This window comes from Podarcis gaigeae (genome assembly GCF_964106915.1).
Source record: "Podarcis gaigeae genome assembly, chromosome: 4".
Taxonomy (NCBI): Eukaryota; Metazoa; Chordata; class Lepidosauria; order Squamata; family Lacertidae; genus Podarcis; species Podarcis gaigeae.
In genome coordinates, this window is record NC_139677.1 from 9697475 (window position 1) to 9724880 (window position 27406).

General features: G+C 43.0%; 1 protein-coding gene and 1 long non-coding RNA gene across 2 annotated transcripts in view; both read left to right on the plus strand.

The window, feature by feature from the left end:
• Window positions 1-27406, plus strand: part of KLF5 (KLF transcription factor 5) — a 189483-nt gene that overhangs the window by 61828 nt on the left and 100249 nt on the right. The window lies entirely within an intron of this gene.
• Window positions 5830-26140, plus strand: LOC310844117. The gene is made up of 2 exons (XR_014563953.1): window positions 5830-6152; window positions 25526-26140. It is a non-coding gene; the product is annotated as an uncharacterized lncRNA (long non-coding RNA).

Genomic DNA, 27406 nt, shown 5'->3' on the forward strand with positions numbered 1-27406 from the left:
AATAAGTATACATTTCCATCCATTGCTATATAGATGTGTATAATCTTATTATCCTAATACAAATATATTTATCAATACATTATGTATAAACTCATTCCAAATGTCATTATATTTTTCCAAAGAATAAGCAGTCCATTCATATGTTCCTAATATTGTTGTGTTATCAAGTTATTGATTAAGAGGAATCAAATCTCTATTCTTCCAGTTCATTAGTAGGGCTCACAGAATCCATTTTCATTGTCCTGTTGTCAATTTTCATACAATAGGTATATAGTTCAAAAGAATATTTCCCTCTGAAAATCTTACATTTTTCTGTAGTGTCTTATTCATATAGTCCAGCAACTTCCCCCAAAATTTAGTAACACTGTAGAAGCGTGTTGCAAAGAAGCATCATCCATATTACATCTCCAACAAAAAGCTACGTTAGGTAGCCCTTTCTTATAAAAACGTAAGGTAATCCAATAGATTCTGAACAATGTTTTTGGTTGTTTTTTTATGGTCAGATGCAATCCACTTAAGTGGGATCCATGATGCAGTTTTGGATCCCTGCTCGCTACTTGAACATTGCATTGCATTGGAACAGGGTTTAGGAATCTGTGGCCCACTAAGCTGCTCTTGGGCTGCAGCCCCCCACCAGCAGGGCCAGTGAAGATAGGAGCTGAAATCCAGCGACATCTGGAAGGCCATTGCAAGCCAAGAGACCAGAGAGAGATTTCTACCAGGTAGAAAAGGACAGCTGGAGTGTGTGCCATCTCTTTCATAGCCCTGCTGGTGAGTTTTCAGAGCCATCAAGTCAACTGCTGGGTAAAAGCAGCATACCAGACCAGTCAGATGCCGGCCTGGTTGAGGAAATTCTAGATTCATGAGTTAATGAAGTCCACTGTTTCTAGCAGCTCCGCTTTGAGTTTGGCTTTGATGGCTATCACCCTACGTTTTCAATACACCGGAAATTTAAGGCAAAGTGGCTGGATGGACAAAGATCTAGGTGTCGCATAAATTACGGACCGTTCAGACCTCCCTGGTGCTGTAATTAGTTCTGATGTGTGCCTCTAAGGTACTCTTGGTATTTCAGAGATTGCTAGCAATTAAATATCAAAATAGACACAGCATTGTAACCTCTCTGAGCTAGATATTGCACAACTAAAAATAAATACCTACGCCCATTTAAAATGAACACACACACAAAACTAGACAAACTGGCTGTTAAGCTACCTGTGTATTCATGAGAGATTGTGCCTTTATCACGATTGGCATGCAGATCAAAGTTTTTCCAAGAATCATAAATAAAACAAGACATACTGTGGTATCTGTGGAAATAAGCTATGTAGGCAACAATTTCAAAAGATAGAAGGGCTCGATTGGATTTCTTTTTTCTTTTTTTCTGGGGAAAAAGTTGTTTAAAACAAAGAAACGAAAAATAAATCAGAATGCAAATTCACAAGCGGTGATGAGCGAACTGACTCTAAAGCTTTGGCTGATTTGAGGCATCTGCAATAGGTCTATTGATGTGAGTTTATGTTGCACAGCTTAGCTTAATGCAAGTGGATTCCAATGACTTTTGACTGAATAACTGTGCTATGTGAATAAGAAATTGTTAGCACTGAGAATGTGAAAATAGGTACTGTGTGTGTGTGAGAGAGAGAGAGAGAGAGAGAATATGAATGAATCTACATCCTTGTGCAGTTCACAAAACTTTCCAAAATGAGGACCTGCTCCAATATCACCTTAGTCCACCCGTCCAGGATATACTTAGAAGGTATACGTAAGCATTTTATTCTAAAGGAATTATATCTGATTTTCTGCCATGGAAATGTGCACTGCAAGAGCTCCTCTCACTGACCGTTGGCATCCATTTTTGGCTGAGAATTTCATGGAAACGGCAGACGAGATGTTAAAACTATTCTTGGGCTGTGCTGCTTGGCCTAAGGAGCGCATAGGGCAGGGTGTGGTAGTGTGGCTGAGTGTAAAAAAAACTTCCTGCACATATGAAATGAAGCGTGTCAGCCAGAAGAGTTCCAGCCTAGCTTTCTTCCTGATATTATAATTTTGTATGTTCACGGAGGGTTGTTGTCGTTTTTTAATCAGTACGGAGGAGCATTTGGTCGTGTGTGTGTCCCCCGCTCCTTCCCAGAAAGCTGAAATAGGAACCGTTTTACCAGTTCTCCTGTTGTTTATGTATATAAAGTATTGCTATTTGCCATCTGCATGGGAAATATCAATATTTATTCCCTACCTTTTTGCAGTGATTGAATATATGTAGTAGATACTGCAATAAGCAGATTTCCAGGTACTGGGGATATAGTACTAGATGACTGGAATGCTAAAATTCTCCTCACCTTCCCTTCATTCCTTGTCTCCCTGGATGCTTGAAACTGACTTCTGAATTTTCAGTAGGATTTATTTATACATGCTTGATTCTTGTCCTTGTTGGCTTATGTATTTGTATATATTTCAGTGCTGTAAGTCACTCTGAGGACATTTAAAGCACATGACCTACCCCAAATAATCTTGGAAACTGCAGTTAACTTCCCACAGAGCTGCAATTCCCAGCACCCTTGACAAACTGCAGTTCCCAGGATTCTCTTGGGTAAGTCACATACTTTAAATGTATGGTGTGCATACAACCTGAGACTCACCTGGGGCAAGTGGCAAAATCAGTAAGTAATATAAAGTAGATTCATATGTGCAGAATAATAACCCTTGATGTGCTGTCAAGAACAAAGGGAAGGGAAGGAAGAAGGTCGCAGGGAGACTTGGGAGAAAATGTGGAGACTTAGAAGTGCTTGCAACAGACTCCAGTTACCCTTCAAAGTTAAGAACATCAGGTCTTTCTAATGATCATTTACATAGCTTGTTTAATTTATAGCGCAGTTTACAGACATTGTGTTTTTGCTGACATAACAACAAAGTCAGGTGCATCCTTTTCACATTCCACAAGATAAAATATTGTTGTTGGTCTCCAGAGAAAATGAAGTGTGCCTCTGGGGGTGAAGTCAATCGCTGCGTTGTGTGTCGAGGTCCCCAAGCCACCCCCTAAATAAATCACAATTCACACAGAATTTTTGTTTAAGTTTTTTGGCATAATTTTGGCCAGAACTTTATTAAAATACATAAATGTGAGTGGTTGCTTAGGCATTGGTTCCGACTATCTGTCCCCACGCCCAGGGGCAGAACCGACTTCCGGATTCCAGTGAAAGCCAGTAAGAGAAAACAATATTGGGGAGAAAATGGAGCTGGGCACCAGATCCTCACCTCTCCCCGCATGCTCCTAAGCCCCATGCCAGGAATTCGGACAAAAGCATGGTGAGCCCCTGGATTCCTTTAACGGAAAACCCTTGCAGCAGCTGCATTGGAGGGGCAGGCACAGCCAACCACATCCCCTCCACCAAAAATTTACCAATGCCTAACCGCAACCTTACAAGTTGTGATGATTTGCTACGTAGTAGGCAAAAACCAAATGGCACCAGCCAATCTGCCAAATGACAAAATTCCTAACAGGCCCCTGCCCCAAAAGCAGACGACCCCATGACAGGCATAGCAAGGTCAAACACAACAGCCCTAAATTAGGGAGGATGGGCAGGTGATCCCCACAGCAAAAGCGACTGAAAAAAGCTGCGTGCCAAGAATACATAACCTTCGGGCCATCGCTCTAAATGGTAACATCAGAATCTCCCCAACAATCCAAATTGGCCCGATCACAGTCATGGCCATCCAAATGGTCCCGCCCAGTAACCAAGAGGGGTTGTCCTGTTAGACCCCACCACAACATGTGCTCTTCATGAAGGAGAACACGCTTTAGCAGCAGCTCAGGGGCCTCCCTGGAGCGCAAGCCTGGGCAGCGTATCTGAAGGTCTTGCGCTGCCCAGATGCTGAGTCCACCTCTCAGCCTTGTTGATGTGGCCAGAGGAAAGCAGAGCAATACGTTTGACACCAGCTTGACTGCCGGAGTTGCCGTAAGGCATTTGTGGGGTGTTAGGAGAGGAGTGGCAAACACCTTGTGCTCTTTCTAGGGTAGTTTGTCCACCTTTGACCCTTGTCTGCACTCGGCTCTCACCTGTGTCCCCTAGACGCTGTCAGTGCGCAACAGCAGCCACACCCGGGAACGGCTTTGATTGGCTGGCTAAACCAGGCAAGGGTAGCCAATGGGTCTCAAACCCTCCATGAGTTATGGACTTCTCCTGCATGTTAAGACAGGCTCCAGAAGACTGAGCAGGTGAGGCCAATAGTGGGTCCATCGGTCAAGAACACGTTTTCTGTACGTGCTGTAGAAGGAAGTGAGGAGCAGATTGGGCTTATCAACCCTGGGAAGGGAGCCCATCTAGGAGAAGGAAAACTCTGTTCCTAAACCTCCGCTGCATTGAGGAATATCTTCAGGGGAGGAAAAGGCTAAGGAGTAAATCCTGCACAAATCCAGAGTGGAGTGGAGACTTGTACACCTCCTTCCAGCAACTCCTGCAGATAAAATATATCTGCAGACAAATATATTACACGGACAAATATTAATAATTATATGATATATTATTGCAGGTGTCAGCAATTTTTTTTAGCAGGGGGCCGATCCACTGTCCCTTAGACCTTGTGGGGGGGCCGGACTATATTTTGGAATAAAGAAGAAGAACCAATTCCTGTGCCCCACAAATAACCTAGAGATGCGTTTAAATAAAAGCACACATTCTACTCATGTAAAAACACACTGATTCCCAGATCATCCGCGGGCCGGATTTAGAAGGCGATTGGGCCGGATCCGGTCCTCTGGCCTTAGTTTGCCTACCTTTGTATTACTGTATATTTTCTCTTATGGAATATTAAAGATTTGCTTTCATGTTTGTAAACTCAAACTTAACTGTTGTCTTTTCAAAGTCGTAGTTCGTTAATGAGACTGGTACTTTTTCTGTTAGGTTATGTTCACAGACAAAGAAATAGTAGTGAATGAGGACTGTCCCAGGGCCCCACAATTAGACCAGAGCATTTTGGGCCTTGGACATGACTCTACGAGTTCAAATACCAGCTTGCCATCTATAGATGTTCTTGTTGCTCCTGTTTCTTAGACATGTTCTAGTATTTGAGTACTGAGGACAAAAAAAAAAAGAAAGAAAAAAGGTTTGGGTGTGCCTACCTGTGCAACCGAGTGTTTTTCTCCCCCTTTGAGAATAAATAGGTGGAAATTTCCCTCTAATTTGATCTTTTCATCCCTCCAGTGTGTGGGTGGTTTGAAGCTATGCCAAGTTGTACCAAAAGTGCTATACATGAAAAAGAGTTTCAACGTGGCAAGACATGTCTGAGGTTGCTGAATTGGCCTGGGAAAGCTGGTTGTGGCTGTTAGGAGTAGTGTAACTGGTAGAACGTATCTTGGAAAACCTAAGGTTACATTGATTCTGTATGCATGCCATTGGCTTGAATTCTTTCCCAGTTCTCAGCAATTTCCCCCCCTTTAAGATCATTATGCAAAGATGTTTACACCTAACTTGGCAATCTTCTAGCCTGGCCATTTTTATTCTTTTAACACAAGAAGGTTGTTTTCCACAGCAGCTTTTGAAACAGCAGAAAACCGATTCTTAAACTTTGTCAGAGAATGTGACATTAAGGGAGTTGTGAATTCAGACGCTCAAGTTTATCTCCTTACATTCTCTCAAATACAAGTTCTCTCGATTCCCAGGAGAATATATATTTAATCAGTTTGTACATATACAGTTTAGGTGCTTTGTGACTGATCTGAAACCTAAAGTGGGTTGCACCAGCAACACTAACACAACGGAGAGAGAGAGAGAAAGAGAAAGAGAACGAAAGAGAGGAGAAAGTGATTTCCAGGAGAGAGAGAGAAAACCTGGATCCCATGCAAAGGCAGTTATTGTGCTTTCCTTGATCTGCTATTAAATTATATGGTCAGGATAAATGGTGAAGTTAGGATTAAGCCCTGCATGAGATCCCCACCTGACCACTATTTAAATGTTACATTGGCCTTCATCCAATGATTGCTTGCCAAAAAACATAACAGAACCCCAGCAACTGAGCACAACCTGCTTTTAAAAGGGTTAGGTGCTGTCTGTGCTAATTTGAAGAACGTTGGCTAGCTGACACGGAAGTGAATATCACGTCTTGGGCTGTTTCCAATCATCCTCAAAGCGAAAAGGATCTCTGCCTCCAGCCCAAATGTAAGTATGTTGGGAAACTATGAACAAGCTACTCAACCCTGTTTCCTGAACGTGGTTTTCAACCATGTTATTTTTGAAAAGTCTTCTTGTAATACGCCTTCCATATGCCTTGCTCTTTGGAGAAAATGAAAGGAATGGACTATTTCAGAGCAAGAACTGCAGAATTAGTTTAGACACAGTTTTTAAAACGATCATATTTTTGTTTGACATGAGATTTATTTTGCTTTTTACTGCTGTGTCTTGTACTATGACTCTGATAGTGCAATCCTTTTTTAAAAAATAATATTTATTACTTTTCCAACAATTTAAACACTACAAAACAAAATAGACAATACAATACAATACAATACAAAAACACCACACAACACTAATACATTAGACTAACACAACAAAATAAAAACAGTTTAAAACACATACATCATACAGTTTCATCATCCTATCCTTCATTCACTTATTTCAACGACCTCCTCCCACCTCCCTTTTTGTAGTCCACTTCTGTTAATTGTTTCAGCAATCCCTTTCCATCTTCCTCTGTTTTCTATCCTATAATTATCTTAACATATTCTAACCTTATTTTTTCTTTTAATACTCTAATAATCTATTTATACTTAATTCCTTATAACATTTCTACTAAAGCCATATAACTTCATTCCCATATTTTTCTAACATTCATTAATTTTACAATATTTCTGTAGATAGTCTTTAAACTTTTTCCAATCTTCTTCCACTGACTCTTCTCCCTGGTCTCGGATTCTGCCAGTCATTTCCGCCAGTTCCATATAGTCCATCAACTTCATCTGCCATTCTTCCTGGGTGGGTAAATCTTGTGTCTTCCAATACTTCGCTATAAGTATTCTTGCTGCTGTTGTTGCATACATAAAAAGAGTTCTATCCTTTTTTGGCACCAATTGGCCGACCATGCCCAGGAGAAAGGCCTCTGGTTTCTTCAGGAAGGTATATTTGAATACCTTTTTCATTTCGTTATAAATCATCTCCCAGAATGTCTTAATCTGTGGGCATGTCCACCAAAGGTGAAAGAATGTACCTTCAGTCTCGTTATATTTCCAACATTTATTTTCGGGCATGATAATGCAATCCTATGTGTACTTCCTCAGAAGTTAGTCCCAGTCTATCTAGTGGGCCTGCTTCCTGTGTTTAGGACTGCAGACTAATTTTAGGAATAAGAGAGCAATCATCCTGATCCTACTTTCTTTATGAGAAATCACAGAATGGCATGCAACTGTTTTCAGGACTGTACACTTTCTAATTTATAACCATCCTGGGATGAAAAGTTTTCTTCCACTTCTGTCCTAGGATGGTAGACTCCTGAGAATCTCAGCTCTGATTCTCAGCTAAGCTTTTCAGCTCTAATTATTCTCGAAGCACGGCTTTCTAACACTCTGATGTGTTTCAGTTTGGAAAACGATGACAAAACATGTTCTCCCTAGCAGAGAGCACGTGTTGCGGTGGGGGATACAAGCCACCCCATTGTTGCCGGGCGGATTTGCGGAGTGACCCAGGCAGTGAATTGGTTAATTGGGTCGCTGGGGAGAATTGCTTGTTGCCAATTTTGAAGGAGGGGTCAGAGGTTTTAAATACTGGACGCCCAACTTTGGGCATCGTCTTGGCTGCTTGCACCAGATCACCAGCCCACCCTCCCTGTATTGGGGGGGGGGGGTTGTTCGCTTTGACCTTGCTATGCCTGTCATGGGGTCATCTGCTTTGAGGCAGGGGCCTGGTAGGAATTTGTCCATTTGGCTGATTGGCTGGTGCCATTTGGTTTTGCCTGCTGCGTAGCAAATCGTCACAACTTATAAGCTTGGCGGTTAGGCATTGGTTCAAATTGGTTGGTGGAGGGGTAAGTGCCTACCTCTCCAATGGTGGTGCGGAAAGGGAATTCCGTTAAAGGAATCCAGGGGCTTGCCATTTTTTTCGTCCTTGTTCCTGGCATCGGACTTGGGCCGTGCAAGCCACCAGGAGCATAAGGGTGAGAAGTGAGGGACTAAGGCTGAGCTTCATTTTCTCCCCAAAATTGTTTCCCTCACTGGCTTCCACTGGAATCTGGAAGTCAGTTCTGTCCCTGGGCAAGGACAGATAGTCGGAACCAATGCCTAAGCAACCACTCACTTGTGTGTATTTAAATAAAGTTGTGGCCAAAATTGTGCCAAAAACCCAAACCAAAATTGATGTGTGATGTGTGAAGTATTGGGGGGTGGCTTGAGGACCTCGACACACAACAGTGTGGTTGTTCCTGCTATTGAAATGAAGCTGGTTGTACAAAGGTAAGACTCAGATCCATTTCCCCACCTATTTTTCCCCATGCCCATACCACACCCCCCAACATCCTACTGATCAAAATCAGAATACTCGTATTTGGGTCTTGCCCGCTTGCTGGATTTTTGGTCCTGTGCTCTGGCGCAAGCTTTCTGACTTGCACCAGAGTGCGAGACCAAAAAAAGGAACATCTGATCAGAAACCAGGATGGCTTCTGTAATTCCGGGATGTCCCACTCGAATCGGGACAGTTGAGTGGCATGCCATACTTACCAATGTTATGTGTTCCACACACACCCCTCCATGAAAACTGGCCGCAAGGAAGCATTGGACCTGAGAAAAGTTCCTCTCCTCTTGAGTCTGTCCGACTGATGAAGGAAAGGGATATCTAAACTCTAAAAACTGACTTCAAACGTCCGAAAAAGACAACACTCCATTCACAAAGTGGGCACTGACTAATACCCATCTCTCCTTGCAGATGTGGGCACAAGGGCCAGCTCCCACATGTGGTCTTGCACATGACCACACCATCACTTTTCTGGGCGAGCGAGAAACATCAGCCACTTTAGAACCAGTTCTCAATGGTCCCAACTCTGCAGAATGAGCAAGAGAGCCGGGCTGACCTATCACATTTTGAAGTGAAATAATACACACCACCCCATGCGTAAGTGAAGAAATACATGCAGCCAGCTAAAGGGGGTGAAGCACAAGACCATGAAGTCTGAGGAGCCCCCCCAAAGCCCATTACATCTGGAGCCTAAAAAGGCAGCCAGAATAAACTGGTTCAGGATTTCTGCAGATAAAGCTCTTGGTTTTGTTTTGTTTTGTTTAAAAAAATACATTGGCAGAGAATGGAAATCCTCTCACTTTACTCAAGATCATCTTCCATTACAGATCCCAGGAAATCTAATGGAGGGGTGGCTGTGTGGTGATGGGGGAGCAATGTTAGCAGGCTAAAGAGAATGAACCCTGGAACTTGTTTGTATATGATAACGACATATTAGGATCCAGCTTTTGCTTGATTATCAAAAGGGGTGGAACTCCTATCAGCAATCGGCTATCAGATATCATTCTCTTTTATCACTTTACTTATCATCCCAGGCAATTATTCAACAATGGTAGACAAAGTCGGTCCTGATAAGCTAGGCAACATGTTTGCCATCCTCGAAACCAGCTCTGTGAACTGACTTTCTCTTACCATAATGTGCTTTTGGAATCACGAATGAGTCACAGTGGTCACAATCCAGTGTACTATGCAAGCTATTATTGCATTCTTTGCTTCATTTTCATCGCTGAGTCTTCCACCTATGCAAATATTGTTTTTCCTGTAAATCAAATGATGAATGCCAATTCATATGCAGCTATGAGTTTCTGTGTTCTTCAAACTAGGGTTGTAGCCACAGGGGCAGTGGGACAGAGGTCTCCTCTGGGCTCTCTAGGGCAATTTCTTGAATATGCATGCAAGGGAGTATTCTGTTTCATGGTATACTGCCTCCCAATGTTTTCACCAATGTGGGTGGGTGGGGGATTGTCAAGCACTTACTATTTATTTTTCATTTTACTGGAGCAAAATGGAAATCCAGAGTGGCTAATGAATAGAATACTGGAATTGGAGCAGGCAGGCCCCAGTTTTTATTACTCATGAATCTCGCTGGGTGTCCTTGGGCCAGTCACTGGTAGGGCTTATCCACACTTAACTTTTCCCCTGCTCTTTCCAGCCACAGGTCCATGCTCCGTGTCTGAACACTCCTTTTTTTGCACTAGAGCTTTCTCTGTGAAAACCCACTCAGTGGCCAGAGCACGAGACTCTTAATTTCAGGGCCATGGGTTTGAGCCTCCCATTGGGCGAAAGATTCCTGCACTGCAGGGGGTAGGACTACATGATCCTCATGGTCCCTTCTGACTCTATGATTCTGTAATCTATTGTCTTGAAAGCTGAATCGGGGCAGGGGGAAGAGTGCCTGGACATGGAGCTTTGAAGCACAGAGGAAATGTCAGTGTGGATACTCAGCCTAAGGAACTTCACAGGGTTGTCATGAGGGAATTATGGATGAGGCCACATGTACCCAGCTCTGCGATCGCTGTGGGAAAAGTGGAATACAGGTGCAATATTCATTTAATTAAAATATCGGTGTGTCACCTTTTCACCTCCAAGGCACCTGATGAAAGAGAAAATAGAGTCATGGTAAACATACTTTTAAAAAGCGCAGGGATGTCAGATGAAGGAAAAGGAAGGTTAGTTACCGTATTTTTCCATGTATAAAATGAATCCATGTATAAGATGACCCCTATTTCGGGGAGCCCTCAGCAGTTGTTGAGCTTCTTTTGTAAGTTCGCTGAGCTGTTGAGCAGCTTTTCGGCGATCCCCTCCTCTGGCTGACGGAACTGGTGCCGTAATACGCCGCATACTGGCACTCACCAAATACTCTTCCTAAGCTGGGAAGAGTGAGCAAGCAGCCTCCTCATCGACATTTCCCTGCTACAGCCGCAGCACCAGTCCTTGCTTGCTTAGCATATTAACCCGTGTATAAGATGACCCCCAATTTATCACCAAAAAATTCAGAAACAAAGGTCGTCTTATACATGGAAAAATAAGGTATATTAAATATATCCTCTTTCCCAGTCTTTTGATGTCACTGCTGCAGATCCAGATCTATTATTTGAATGTTCTGCAGCTGGATGCCCATGAAGGTGTGCTACCAACATGACCAGGGCAAGGTGGTAGCACTTGGGTGTTTTCATCCTGAAGGTGTGCACATCTCCTTTCCCAGGCAGGCTTGGCAGTGTCAAGCTCCCAGCTCTCCTTACTTGGTGGCCATGGTAACGGATGAAGGTGAGAGCAAGGGCTGATGTAAAATGTCCTCTTTATGAAGCTTTATGAAGCTATTAATAATAATAATTATTATTTATTATTTATACCCTGCCCATCTGGCTGGGTTTCCCCAGCGACTCTGGGCAGCTTCCAACCGAATATTAAAAACAATACAGCATCAAACATTAAAAACTCCCTAAACAGGGCCGCCTTCAGTTGTCTTTTAATAGTAAAATAGTTGTTTATGACATCTTGACATCTGCTGGGAGGGCGTTCCACAGGGCAGGCGCTACTACCCTCTGCCTGGTTCCCTGTAACTCGTCTTCTCGCAGTGAGGGAACCGCCAGAAGGCCCTCGGCGCTGGATCTCAGTGTCCGGGCTGAACGATGGGGGTGGAGACGCTCCTTCAGGTATACAGGACCAAGGCCGTTTAGGGCTTTAAAGGTCAACACCAACACTTTGAATTGTGCTCGGAAACGTACTGGGAGCCAATGTAGGTCTTTCAGGACCGGTGTTATATGGAATCGGCGGTTGCTCCCAGTCACCAGTCTAGCTGCCGCATTCATATCTACTAATAAGTCATTCTCCAAGTATGGATCCTTGTGTAGCCAAAACAGCACCACTCATTTACAGGAGGGAGGTGCTGAAGGACTCAATGGAACCCCAAGATGTTAGTACCACCAGCACCCAACCTTTCAGTAAAATAAGCAGTTCCATGAGGACTAGGGTTGTTGACTGATTTTTAGAGTGGGGAGATGGAAACCCAGGAATTGTGAAGCAGGAATGCTAAGGTGTATCCTGGAAAACAGCATGGCTGGCTGGAACCCTGAATAGGAGCACTCAACACAGCAGCATTTTACTAGCATGTGTTAGACCTGTGCATAATTCTAATAAATGGTAAAAAGAAATATGGCTCTGACTAAAACAAGAAACGCCAGCATATTAGACTACCTGCTTTTAATGTTTTCTTACCTATATTGATTTATGACTTGCCTTCCTAGGCCCCTGCCCCTCACCACCACAACATTTGGAGACAAAAATTCTTTGACTTTGTTTTTACTACTACCTGCCTTCTATCCTGAAAGCAAAGGACTTGGAGCTATGGCTGAGAGTGGCTCTTTCCCCACCAAAGTGGGCTTTGCTCTCGTCTTGCAAAGTGAGTGGTGATGAGTCATTATGACCACAATTAAATAAGAATTTCCTGCGTCACAGCCAGTGCAAGCTTCCTTTGTTCTCTCCAGTGTGCACTTTGCTCTTTATAAGAATTCAAATATAACCCGGTAATGAGGTTGTTCTTTTTCAGTAAGCTAAGCTTCTCACAGTCCTTTCTAGCTTACCAAACCAAATGATGATTGCATCACTGAGTTTAAATGTTCTGCTAAGGGCCAGTTCATACATGCTTTGGTGCTACCGAGTCCCGATAGTCCCTACATGGAATTATAATGGTTCCTATTATCTTATACAGGGGTTGCCAACCATTTTGGACTAGTGGGAACATTTCAGATTTTGAGCCTGTGCCAGTTACAAAATGGCTGCCAGTAGGTATGTGTCACAACACAACATGGCTGCTGTATGGGGTGGGGGAATGGCATAACTCAAAATTAGACCATTTGCTGTCATTGTTGCTTCCTTGCATCCACTGGGCAACCTCGTGCATACCATGACAGGTCAGCTATGCCCTGCTGTTATTCCCCATGCCAACCCTGAAGAATTTAAAGGAGGTCAGTGTTGCCCCCACCGGTTCCTAAAATTGACTGGCAATAACTCCTTCCAGACTGTAGATCCTTGTCCATGATGGAGTCTTCTACTCTCAGTGGACATTGATGAATATACGCAGGAAAAGTAGAAATGTTGTCCTTCCTTTCATCATTAGTTATCATGCTGGTTTATATGCTTTTTAATCACTGACTGTTTGGGACTGTTGTTTACATGGGTTTTTGTATTTCATACCCTCTCTCTGTGTGTATGTATATATTTATATGTTTTTTGAGACTGAACTAGGAAGACAAAATCAATAAGGACCAGCAAAGAAGCAAAGATTGTCCTTTGTTGCAGACATAGAGCAAAATTTATCTTGCATCCTCAATCAGGGTTTTGGGGGGTTGCAATTTCTTTTATAATAAGCTTTACTTTACCTTTCCTGCCTATAGAGGTACAGTCCCATTCAGTATTGTGTTTGGAAATTGGGACTACTCCAGAATTCTAGCTATCTGGAAAAGTACAAAACAACAGTGTTTACTTGCGAAAAGATACCAATCAGTGACATAAGCCTGAGAACTGGAAATATTTCTCATAAGAGAGACCAGTGCAAGTCAGTTCTTGCAGGACTTCCCCATCTAAACTCCTGCAATTGAGCTGCTTTCAGAGAGAAAAATTGTGTCATCTGGACAAATCTCAGTGGTTGCTATTTAATCCATCACCATTACTAATTGACCTCATGCTAATACATGAGGAATCCTTTTGTGCTCATTGCATACAGGTACTATGAGGAAACATCACATAGAAAGAAGATTCTGTTTAAGGTATACAGTTACCTTACTTCCTACAGAACATGACAAACAAGGCAGGTGCTGAGGCAGGTGATAAGTAAGAGGGAATAGTTTATATATGCGTGCTAAGAATACTCTGTGTAGTCAATAATTTCGGCTATACCTCCAGGACGTTAAAGAAGGAAACACTGTGTCAAAGGTGGAGAAATTAGTAATCACTGCTAGGGTGGAGCAAGCAAGGGCCCAGGCTACAGGAACATTAACATATAAGGAAAGAATGAAGGTCCTGGGAGCCAAAAGAAGTTACCAAATCAGGACAGGTGATCGAGGCAAGGCAAGGAATTTTTTTTAATGCAGGAATGATATTGCCTAAAGGTGCGAAGTGGACCATCTCAGGCAGCAGATTTTGGGTATCCTTAAAAACAGCACATTCCCAGTTATTTATTGTTGTTGTTGTTGTTTAGTCGTTTAGTCATGTCCGACTCTTCGTGACCCCCTGGACCAGAGCATGCCAGGCACTCCTGTCTTCCACGGCCTCCCACAGTTTGGTCAGACTCATGCTGGTAGCTTCAAGAACACTGTCCAGCCATCTCATCCTGTTGTCCCCTTCTCCTTGTGCCCTCAATCTTTCCAACATCAGGGTCTTTTCCAGGGAGTTTTCTCTTCTCATGAGGTGGCCAAAGTATTGGAGCCTCAGCTTCAGGATCTGTCCTTCCAGTGAGCATTCAGGGCTGATTTCCTTCAGAATGGATAGGTTTGATCTTCTTGCAGTCCATGGGACTCTCAAGAGTCTCCTCCAGCACCATAATTCAAAAGCATCAATTCTTCAGCGATCAACCTTCTTTATGGTCCAACTCTCACTTCCATACATCACTACTGGGAAAACCATGGCTTTAACTATATGGACCTTTGTTGGAAAGGTGATGTCTCTGCTTTTTAAGATGCTGTCTAGGTTTGTCATTGCAGTTATTTATTATTCAGTATTAACTGGGGCCAGTAAAATGTTGCATTTGTGTAGTGTTCCAGCCCGTCAACAATGGCTGCTTCTAAGATATTCCATCCCGTTCCCCAATTCCTGCTGTTTTTCTGGTTCTTCCCCCCCAATACCCGGTCAGTGTATATTCAGTCCTTATGTTCAGTCCTCATGGGACTCTTTTGGGTTTGGTGTTCTTGGGTTTTTTAAATCAACTTAGTCTCTTCCTCCCCTCCCTTGCTGCAAATATTTTTTGTTCTTCTGTAAACCTCGGGGTTCTCTTGAGCATGCTGATATCCTCCTCTTCTTCCTCTAGGCTCCACTGGGGCTCCAGTCATGTCAACACTCACATGCTGAGTTTGCTATTAGAGGGTGTGATCATATTTATTCCTTAATTGTAAATTAGGGACACCAGCCTGCTCTTAACTAGCTCTACGTTTGTGGCAGATTAAAGCCCTTGATATTCAAGGACAGAACCACCAGCAGGTATTTATTATGGAAAATATTATTACTATTATTAAGATGGCCGTCATGCAAATCCTGAGACTTGCGGGGAAATGTTAAACACTAAGAGTTGATTTATATCTCTTATAGCAATGTTTATTCACACCAGTCTAAATTATCCTTTGCATTTGAAGCAAGGACTTTATGCACACCTAGGACTTAGATGTGCATAACTGTTCTGCTTGTCACTTTCTGTGCAAAACTAAGCTATAACAGCTTCTTTGGAATGATCGTATGTGGTTTGCAACACAGGGAACCTGGGACGACGCATGGGAAATCTTCACTAAAACATTCCACTAATAATTTGCAGTTATTCGGTCAATTGCTTTGGGAGCGTGATAAAGCAAGTTCACATGCTGAAATGTAAACATGGCATTTCCCAGGTTTAGAAACAGCTCGTAATCATTTTCTTGGACAATGAAATGTAGAAGTTGGTGTCCAGACTTTCCTCCTGAAATTAGATTTCCTGACCACTTCTCAGCATTTGAACCCAAGTAGGCCAACAGCAGAAGACAATATTATTTAAAGATGCTTGTGAAATACTGAATTGATTTCCCAACCAAATTTTATCTTATTTCTTGTTTTTATTTTTAGCCTTAAGTACATGTGCTGCATCGTGAATAACTTTGAGAACATAAGTAACTTAGTCAACACTGAGGACCACAACTTTGGAAATCCAGTTCACTGTCCTGTTTAATATTAATCTGCTTGGTTTCTCTAAAAGGATTTTTCTTTCCTTGTTCTCGTTTACCTACACCACTGGCGTTTAGTTCATTGGATAGTGGAAATTCATATGTGTTTGCTTACATGCATTTTCAGTACATTAATGCATGACTTACCATTACAAAGTCATCTGCAAAATCATCTGTGAGGTGATAGACAGTAGGATCAAAGACAGTATGGGCAAGTGAGGTTCATGAATTTTTCCATCAGGGAAGAGGGAATATCACAAACAAACAAACAAACAAACAAACAAACAAACAAACAAACAAACATGACTAGCAACAGAGAACAGGACCAAAACGTCTGGTAGATCTGGTGACTGAACTAACACCCCCTCACTGCAAGAATCTACACTTGTCAATGGAATGTCCACCCTAATTCTTCCCACATACAGTCCCTAAATCTATCAGAGTGGTTCCCCCAACCCTATGGAGCAATCTGGAAGAAGAGACAGGGGGAAATTCCCCTGTGCGCTGATGGAACGTGTCCTTTGGAAGCTACCCCTGCTCTGTGAAACCTGTATTCCAGATCTACACCTCGGTTTGTGCTACACCTGCTGCCCATCTGTGTGTTGACCTTGTATTCAGACAATGTCTTTCCAACCACTACTGAAGCACCCCATTTTTCCCCTGGCTCCCTACACTGCCAGCTCAGCTCTTAATTAATTTCAGTGCTTCTGCAACAAAGCTTCACCACTGCCCCTTCCCCTTCCCCAATCCAAAATATCAGGTTAACAAACCCGAATTACACTTTGAGGTTGTCACATGCTACCTCCCCACTCCCTTCATCAAGACAGGGATAACAACACTGGACTACTTTGCAGGGTCGGTGTAACCCACACTCTCCCAGCCACAGTCTTGCCTGCTACCATATGGATACAATAATAATTGCTCTGTTAATGCCAGTGCAATCTTTAAAACTTGGAAGAAATTTGCATTTCGGGGTAAAACAAGTCCTGACTTAGATTGTGTGTTCCTGTAACTTTCCTGCTACTTTTTTTTTTGTTTTTGAGTTGATACAATACTCCCCCATCACATTAAAATCCTGGATTTTAGGTCATGCAGTCAATTCCACACCAGGGAACGACCAGCAGAAAAGGCTGATAATCTAGAAGAGTCGAGATCATGGGTGTTTCACTCTTGCTTTTGCTGTGTCTCATTGGCTAGATCTTCTTTCCTAAATGTCACTGGTTTGACTTCATTGATTGGCTAAAGGTGGAAGAAGGTGAGCTTTCAAAACAAATATGAATTACCGTATTTTTCGCTCTATAAGACGCACTTTCCCCCCTCCTAAAAAGTAAGGGGAGATATGTGTGCGTCTTATGGAGCGAATGCAGGCTGCACAGCTATCCCAGAAGCCAGAACAGCAAGAGGGATCACTGTGCAGCGATCCTTCTTGCTGTTCTGGCTTCTGGGAATCAGAATATTTTTTTCCTTGTTTTCCTCCTCCAAAAACTAGGTGCGGCTTATGGTCTGGTGCGTCTTATAGAGCGAAAAATACAGTAAGTGCTTATAGATTTGGCCCCATATCCAAGCTTCTACAAATGCTAGAAACTTGTCCTTCCTTCCTTCCTTCCTTCCTTCCTTCCTTCCTTCCTTCCTTTCAAGAGAAATCAGGGTATCTGGGAGTTATCGTTCATCCAGGTGGCTCAACTGCCCGTGATGAAGCTGAGGACTGTAAGGGCAGGGAAAGAGGAGGAAGAAAATGGCGTAGCAAAACTACATTTCAACAACGTGAATGTGTCTGCAACAAGCGCCAAAAAACTACCAAAAACAGAAGGCACTTTTGACACTCACGAAAACAAACTTAAAACAAGGCAAGTAGTTTCAGCTCACTCTAATTTATATCCCCTTCATTCCATAACAAAATCCTCCCTTATGGTTTTAGGATTATCTTCACAAAGAAAATGCACAAGGTTTGGTCTACAATTGAGCTTGTTTATGAGTCATCCTCTTGACATGTGGTGGAATTTTCATGCTAATAAGCATATTTTAAGATTGGATCCTTAGGATCAGATCCTTATGAATGTCTTCATTCAGCACAGCACGTATTAGCAAAAACAAATGCAAGCCGCAAATCTTTGGGAATATCTTTAGCTGAATTTTTTTGGGGGGGAAGCTATCTGTTGATACTTTATTTTATCACCCAGTGAGCCGTGTGCATTTGGCAGCAAAGGCTGCTTTTGCTTTAGGGAAAAAAATTACATTAATATTGACTTGATTGCCTGATAAAAGCAATGCTACAAAAGAATATTGCAAAACCTCAGAGGTTTGGCATGTTTTTCTATGTGGGTGGAAGAGTGTGCTGTAGCCAAGTAAGAATGAATCATGAGCCTCTAACATAAAGGGAAAAAAATACTAGAAGATATAGTTTTTTAAAGGATGACAGCTAAAACAACAAAGTTTGTAGGTGCATGTACATGCAACATAAAGAGGCTGATATAATAATGGTGCAAGATGAGACATCTTTGGCAACAATGTGCTTTTTCTTTCCTGGTACTGCAGCTTTTTTAAAAAATCAGTACGTGATATGAGAGTGGTTTGCTTTTCAGATACCAGACTATCTCCTGTGAGCTAAAGTGCACTCAAATGGACACTAGTGAATGGTCCAGGAGAACCTGTTGCGATGTTGAAGCTACACGAGGACAGGCCTGACCAGTGCGTGAATAAGAAACCGTATGTAAGCTGCTCTGAACTTTCAAAGGAAAAGAGAGTTGTAGAGGAGAAGGCTTAAGGGAGAGGCTGTTCGTGGCTTTATTGGGTGGGGAAAGCAGATGTATACATCTGTGCAGTTGTCCCCTGACATGTTTTGAGGCTGCGCTGATGATCTTTCATCCTTTGGAATTGCTAGTAAGGCATAGGGGCAGCTGGTCCCAGTAGCAAGAGACGGCTTCGGGGTCCTATATCCAATCTCACAAACCCCTGTTTGTTACCCTTCCAGTTGGCTGCCTCCCATCAATGGGGAGCTCCTATTCTGAGAGGCATAACCTTCACAAAGAGAGGCAACTCCCCACTGCAGTCCTTGGCTCTCAAAGTCTCGGAGGCTCCACACGGACTTAAGATGGCATGGCGCTTGGCAGGGAACCCAACTTCCTGTTGCATGTTTGGCTTACATGTAAGAGTAAAGATTGTCTGAATAAGGGGGGGGGGGACTTATCTTGCAAAGCTGTTTGCTTTGTTTCCAGAGTTAACTCTACTATCCAATGCCACTTTAGTGGATCCCTCCCTCCTTTGGCCCAGAGCTAAGCTTTTGGGCCAGCACAAGACACGCCAACAGTCCAACCAACCCAAGCTGTGCTAAACCTTTCGGCACACAGACTTTTTAACATCCGGAGTGTTTGTGTGCAGGAAAGATTTTGCAGAGGCAAACATCACTGTCTGGTCAGGGGTGGTGGTGTCTTAGCTGAATTTAAGATAAGGTGGCCAATGGTGGTAGCGATGGTTGTTGTTGTTGTTTTGAAAGAGTGCAATCTTCCACTACCAACTGGCCCAGTGCATTTCAATTCTCTCCCTGATGCTTTGGCAATCCTGGCAATTGCATACCCTGGACTCATGAAGTAGTATTCAGTTCAAGAGATACATCTAAGGAGTATTTCAAAAACTCACAAGGCGTTCTAGTAGGGCGGATGAATCTGTCCATATTGGTTTCTTGGTTTCGCCAACTTTAATTTCAGTTTGCCTCACCTCTGCATAAGTTTGTGAATTTCTTTTTTAAAAGTTCTAATGAAAATCCACCAGTGTTCTCCTGTCAGTGTTTCTCCATATTTTTGTATGAATTTTGCCTAACAGATATATTTTTGCAACCAACTATCTTCAACACAATTCCTTTTTTTAAATGTTAATTTCACTAATATATGCATTCTTATGTACACCTTCCTCTAATAAACTTTGTGTACTTGTGTTATGGTCTGAGAATTGCATCACAGAACTCAGAGAAGTACACATTTTGCAGAACAGCTGTATTTAATTTTGGGAAGTGTGAATTAGGCAGGTTGCAAATCTCATTTCTCTCCCATCTCTAGATTTTGGAGCATGCTGCTTAGGATCAACCATTTGGAGCATGCTGCTTAGGGGCTGCTTGGGAGCAACCATTTTTCAAAACCAGCTATGGATTTTGGAGTTTGTTCTTTCTCGGTGGAACTTTTCTTGAACATTAAAGAACCTGGGAAGTTAGAAACCACTTTGTAAACTTGAACATTTAGCTCTTGAACTAAATATGGAAAAGTTAAGTGAGCAACGAGGAAAGGGATTTTCTTTTAAGAGTTAAAAGGGAGCATGAGTATCAGAATAAATGAGCCGGAGCTGCCATTTAGTAAGTCTAGGGTAGCGATCAGAACATTTCTCACCACCAGAGAAGTGAAATTCTAGAACATTCCCCCTAGAGCCACTGGAGTAAAGGAACTCACTCACTTTGAAACAGAGTGAGTTAACACTTATGAAGTATACTGCATGGAGACTTTTCATCTTATGCCTGACTGACTAATAGATTGGCGAAGGGAAGGCGGGGGGGGGGGGGAATCCTCCTCCTTTGAGGTAACTCAAGTGGGATATTGGATAGTAGTAATTAAAAATGCTAATACTATATTTTCCCTGAAATGAAGAGGAGGGGAACACCTCTTGCTTTCATGTTCAGAATCAAAGTGATTCCCCATGGTTTTTTGTTTGTGTGTGTGGATGGCAAGAAATTTCTCCTCAGAACAGATTGGCTAGTGAGTGTCATGCCCATCCTCTCCCTTTCTTATGGAGTACAATCTGGCTGGGTTGCTTGAGCTTCCACAGCATGTTTTGTGTTAAGCAATGACTAGTCTTACAAACACCTCTAGCATAGTACTCTTCAATCCCACCTGCTCTTGATTTGTGGCCTGTTGTATAACCTGGCCCCAGCCTGCAATATGACCTAATCTTCTAGGGATTCAATATGACCTAATCTTCTAGGGATTCTTGGGGAATCTTCAGGTCAGGAATTCCAGTTCTTCAGTCCTATAATTATATGGACTATCAATGCACCCAGAGCCAGACAGAGGTTTCCTATCGAGTGCATTCTCAGTGTTGAGCCACGGACAATCTCATCTATCTGGAAAGTGTATTGTTATGAGCTTGTGGGTACCAGACTCCCCTGTGTTGTGAGTTTGTGGGGGCCAGACCTTTTAATCCCTGGACTCAGCAAGTGTTAAAATATAAGCCAGGTTAGCTTCCTCGTAAGGAAATCGCCTGGGCAAGGAGCCATTAAGAGAATAAAAGAGAGGGAGATGAGCCATTAACAAAGCAAAGACTCTAGGCCAGACCTCAGATAAAAGACAAAGACACGAGTACTATTGGTCCCTAGGGCATTAAAAGTCAAGGTAAGATCTCAGTGCAATATTGTAGCATATCATAGGACATCATGCCATCCTTACTCTGAACATGCTCAGTGGACCTCAGAATAATGTCAGAGAAGAAAAATGCAAAACCAAGAGGGGAGGAAGAAGATTGAATGGACTTGCTTTGAGCCCTTAACAGCTAATAATAATAATAATTAATAATAATTTTATATGTACCCCGCCCTCCCTGGCCAGAGCCGGGCTCAGAGCAGCTAACATCATATAAATAATACAAAATGCATAAAAACAAGCAATCGATTAAAATGCATCCCAAAATTAATTCAAGTAAATTAAAATTAAAATTAGAACTGAACAAATGACAACCCCCAGATTAAAATTGAAAGCAGTTAATACTCTCCAGGACCAACTGTTTCCACTGATATTATAAAGACCTGTGAGTGGGCTGGCTCATTGGAACCCTGAATCAGAATATTCCTGTTAGGAGCCCGGGTGAAGATGTACTGCAACATTTTGTGACAGGGTACACTAGTAATTGACAAAGATTTTGCTGCAATCTAATTCTGGTCTTTAAGTTCTCCTGCTACAGTATCTGCAGAAACTTTAAAGCAACCCTTTTTGCTCAACTCTTCAGCAGTTGATCTTGGGATAGAAATAAAGCAAACATTTAGCGCAGCAGTATTGAATTTGGGAGTAGGCATATTGCCCATAGATCATTAACCCACTTGACCACCTTGTATTCCGTCAGGAGCACCATCTTGTTCAAAGGATCATCAAGTACATATTTGGAAATCCAGCTAAGGAACAAGGAATCTAGCTATCTTCCCTCCCTTCTCTACTCCCTCCAACTTCTTGGGAGCTGCAAACTGGTTGCTAACTTCTCTGTCAACAAATAATAGCATTTGCATTCTTCATAGGTACGGTGATAGTATTGGACCTACTTGCGTTATATCTTATGAGGTAAATGTTTCCTCAGAAAAAGGCTTTTTGATTCCTTGACATGGGAGAGGACACAGGAGTGGAAGACAGTGGTGGAGTGTACATGTCTGTTATGGTCATGATAAGATAAGATAACAGAAGAGTAAATCTTTCTGCATGCTTCATGTTTCTATCCAAAATGTGATGAATTGAAAACGGTGATTATTATTATTATTTTAAAAAAGCATTGTGAAGACAGCTTTAATTTCTGTAGCTTTTACTGCCACTCCCAGATGAATGGCACACGGCACATCTATAGCACATGAATATACATGTTCTTCGTTTAAACAGGTGAGGTCTTTGCATGGAAGGTCACCTCAGGATGGCTGCACCATCAAGTGACGATTTGAATGTGCAAATGACACTAGACACACACCACACAAACAGCTTTCATACTGTCTTGAAGTCAGTGGATTTAGTTTGTCTGGTCGACACATCAAGCGGAATGAGGGAGCAGAATCCTGAGATGATAAAAACGGATAAAAGTGGACACAGGTGAGGGGGGGGGGAGTAGATGGGTGCCATATTTGAACAAAGCATCTTGTTTTAAAAATATGTTTATTAAGTTTTCAAAAGCAACAACATACCAACAAAACAAACAATAAAGAAACAAGCAGCAATGTTTGTGTGGAGCACATTATTGCTGTTGGAATAAAATAAACAGAAGGAGGGAGGCACACTTTTGCAGACATTGTAATGAAATAGATTGCGCAAAGGGAGATTTCAGAAGTAATAAGGTAGCCTCATCACAGAGAAGCATGTGTTATTGGGGGGGCTAGGCAGCACACCATTTGGGGCATATGAATGGTGCCCATGAAACACCAAAATAAAACAACATCAACTTATTTATACCCCGCCCATCAGGCTGGGTTTCCCCAGCCACTCTGGGCGGCTCCTACAAAATATTAAAAATACAATAAAACATCAAACATTAAAAACTTCCCCAAACAGGGCTGCCTTCAGATGTCTTCTAAAAGTCAGATAGTTGTTTATTTCCTTGACATCTGATGGGAGGGCGTTTCACAGGGTGCCTGTTTCCCTGTAACCTCACATCTTGCAGTGAGGGAACCGCCAGAAGGCCCTCAGAGTGGACCTCAGTGTCCAGGCTGAACGATGGGGGTGGAGATGCTCCTTCAGGTATACCGGGCCAAAGTGGTTTAGGGCTTTAAAGGTCAGCACCAACACTTTGAATTGTGCTCGGAAACGTACTGGGAGCCAATGTAGGTCTTTCAAGATCAGTGTTATGTGGTCTTGGCGGCTGCTCCCAGTCACCAGTCTAGCTGCTGCATTCTGGATTACTTGCAGTTTCCGGGTCACCTTCAAAGGTAGCCCCACATAGAGCACATTGCAGTGGTCCAAGTGAGAGATAACTAGTTGTTTTGTAACAACTCTTAGAATGTTCCTTAGAATCCAGACAAGGCAGTGCCCCTTAATCGCTCAAATCATCCATCTCTAGAGGGTCCTGTGCAGACTAATATTTATTGCAAGCTTTCTGCTCTGTTTATACCCTCACTAGCTTAATCTTCATGGATGGAGTCTTATAAGAGTCACATCCACCCCCACATCCTGCATTTCCTCATATTAAAACAGAGCGTAGACAATGAGCTACCTTTTGCATCGGGATAAATTTTCATAACTGAAAAATGAGGATTTCATGGATGGCATGACTCAACCGCCCACTGCAAGTGTGAGTTGGCTACGGTCTTTGTTAAGGGACGCGCGATAGCCAATTGTATGCGGGTGTGTGAATGAACTGTGTTATGGATGAAAAAGAACAGGGGGAAAAGCATCCATTTCCTTTTGTGGGCCTTCTTGCATAATACAGGCACAGTCCTGTATTATGTTAACGCTGTTCTGGCTACAACCACGTTAGCTTCCTCAGATTTGATGTGTACAATTGTTCTCTATTTAATCCCTATGGGTAGCTACAAGTACTGCAACATTTAATTGATTTATCAATTAGATTAAAAAACTCATTTGTCTAAAATGGTGTCACCAGTTAACTAGGCGGCAGATCTCTCTATTTCTCTATATACAACTGTAGATGAAAAGCTCTATTTTAAGAGAGGCATTCTTCATTTGATCTAATATACAGGGTTGGTCTTACCATTAGACACACACAGAGAGACAGCTGCTTCAGGTGGCAGAAATTGTTGAGCAGGGTGTGGTAGAGAGGTGCTGGAGGCTAGAGCATTATGCACCACACTGCCATAGGTACAAGAGGCAGCCAATTTTGAAGTATGATTCAATTGCCGCTCTAGTTAGCTGCTCTACAAAGAATTGGGATGAGGGTGGTGGGGTGATATACAGTGGAACCTAGGGTTAAGTACTTAATTTGTTCCGGAGGTCCTTTCTTAACCTGAAACTGTTCTTAACCTGAAGCACCACTTTAGCTAATGGGGCCTCCTGCTGCTGCCGCGCTGCTGGAGCACAATTTCTGTTCTCATCCTGAAGCAAAGTTCTTAACCCGAGGTACTATTTCTGGGTTAGCGGAGTCTGTAACTTGAAGTGTATGTAGCCTGAAGCGTATGTAACCCGAGGTACCACTGTATTGTCTTTTACCTCAGGCAGGGAAATAGCTTGTTCCAAGATACTACTGCTAAGATGATGCCTCTCATAACACATGTGTATTGTACCTTGGCACAGTTAAAGGTAAAGGTAAAGGTACCCCTGCCCGTACGGGCCAGTCTTGACAGACTCTGGGGTTGGTGCGCCCATCTCACTCAAGAGGCCAGGGGCCAGCGCTGTCCGGAGACCCTTCCGGTCACGTGGCCAGCGTGACAAAGCTGCATCTGGCGAGCCAGAGCCGCACACGGAAACGCCGTTTACCTTCCCGCTGGTAAGCGGTCCCTATTTATCTACTTGCACCCGGGGGTGCTTTCGAACTGCTAGGTTGGCAGGCGCTGGGACCGAAAGACGGGAGCGCACCCCGCCGCAGGGATTCGAACCGCCGACCTTTCGATCGGCAAGTCCTAGGCACTGAGGCTTTTACCCACAGCGCCACCTGCGTCCCATTTGGCACAGTTAGCTCTGTGCTGTTTTAGTTGTGATTGTATTTTTTTAAAAAAATATCACATATATATATAGAGAGAGAGAGAGAGAAAGATTTAATTCTATTAATGTTTAATTGTTTTTTAAATGATTGCTTTTCTCTCTCTATGCTTTCAGCTGTTTTTATTTTATCTGTAAATCATCTGGAGCCCCTGTCAGGGAATATTTTAATAATACATCCAAACTCTGCTCATTCATTCTCCTAATTCTTCTATGCGAGTTCTCTTATACCATTCAACCTTTCGCACTCCAGATGTTGCTACAACTTCCATCATCCCTGATCGCTGACCGGGAAAGGAGTCCAAAAACATCTGGAGAGCTATAGGTTCACCATCCTTGGTCAACCTGGTCAGTCCCTTCTGAGCTGTTTTGATGCCATGGCCACCAAAGGGATTAACCAGGTTAAGTTGAATGTTCTCTAGCAAACACCTTTGACATGAAATAGGAACTGAGGGGTGTGTTTGCCCAAACCTCTCAAGTCTCCCTTTCTCAATCCTCTCACATTACTTTTCAGCCAGGTATTATTAGTCTCATTTCCACTCTTCCTCCAGTTTACAGTGACGCCGTGTAGCCAATCAGATGATGTCACCAAGAGCAATCACTGAGGGCAAAGAGGAGCTTTGCTCTCATCCTGAATTAGCTTCAGAGACATCATCATGCAGCCAATTCTGACTGAATAAATGATGATATCACTACTATTAGGAAGAAGAAGTGAAGCTGCAGGCAATTGTGCTCAGCACTCAAGTCTGGTAGACCTTCATCTTAGCATTGGACATCAGCATTACATTCTACCATATCCTTCTGAAGAGGTGAGCCATTGCCGTAACAGCCTTGCCAGCCTGTACAATAAATGCTAACTTTCACAAAATGTCTGTACCCTAATATATACTCAGAAACGATTCTCCACGTTCCACACTAAGTATATGAACAGTGTCTTTGATGCACTTTTTCTGTTAAAAAGTAAAAAAAAACGGCAGGGTATTGCTATGAAAAAAATCCCTCTCTCTGAGTGTATATAATTGAAGGTGTGCTATTAAAACCAAAGACATTTCCTGAAAGTTCAAAGGAGTGAATTGCAGCATCTTAATGCGCAGCTCTTTTTTTTTTACTGCCTTATAAATTGGGGTGTTTCTTTCAGCCATTAACTTTTGTCATGCTAACTCCAGTCTGCAGCAATATGGCTGCGAAGGAAAGAAACAGAGAGATTTGATTCTCTGCCCTCACATAACACCAGAGAAAGTTCATTTCAAGCCCAGTTCATTAATCCACTCACTGGGGTTGAGAAGGAGCCCCCCCCCCCCCGATAGACCATGGGTTTTGCAGCTTCAGTCCCTGAGCCACTTCCATTTAAAAGGGACAGATAGCAAGTGGTGCAAATTATCCCTGACCGTGACCCAGAGGAGCTGCTGTCAGTCAGAGTAGACATTAGACAGGTAAAGGTAAAGGGACCCCTGACCATTAGGTCCAGTCATGGCCGACTCTGGGGTTGTGGCACTCATCTCGCTTTACTGGCCGAGGGAGCCGGCGTGCAGCTTCCGGGTCATGTGGCCAGCATGATGAAGCCACTTCTGGTTAACCAGAGCAGTGCACGGAAATGCCGTTTACCTTCCCACCAGAGCGGTACCTATTTATCTACTTGTACTTTGGCATGCTTTTGAACTGCTAGGCTGGCAGGAGCAGGGACCGAGCAATGGGAGTTCACCCCGTCGTGGGGATTCGAACTGCCGACCTTCTGATGGGCAAGTCCTAGGCTCTGTGGTTTAACCCAACAGCGCCACCCGTGTCCCTAGACAACACTGAGCTAAATGGATAAACAGTCTGCAGTAGCCTAAGACAGCTGCCTCTGTTCCTAATATCTAATGCAGAAGCAGACCTGGGTAATCTTTGCATATATGGCGCCCTGAGCAAGTCCAAAATTCGGCACCCCCAAATGGGTTTTCTCAATTGTCCCTTTGGCTTGGTGCTCTGTGGGGAGGAACTGCCCATACCACTCTTAATCCAGCACTCATTGAAGGCTGTGCCCACTTTAAAGCACATTCTTCCCCTCAAAGAATTCTGGGTACTGGGAATTGTAGCTTTGTGAGGGGTTCCCAGAAGGTACAGTACCCAGAATTCTTAGAGGGGAAGAATGTGC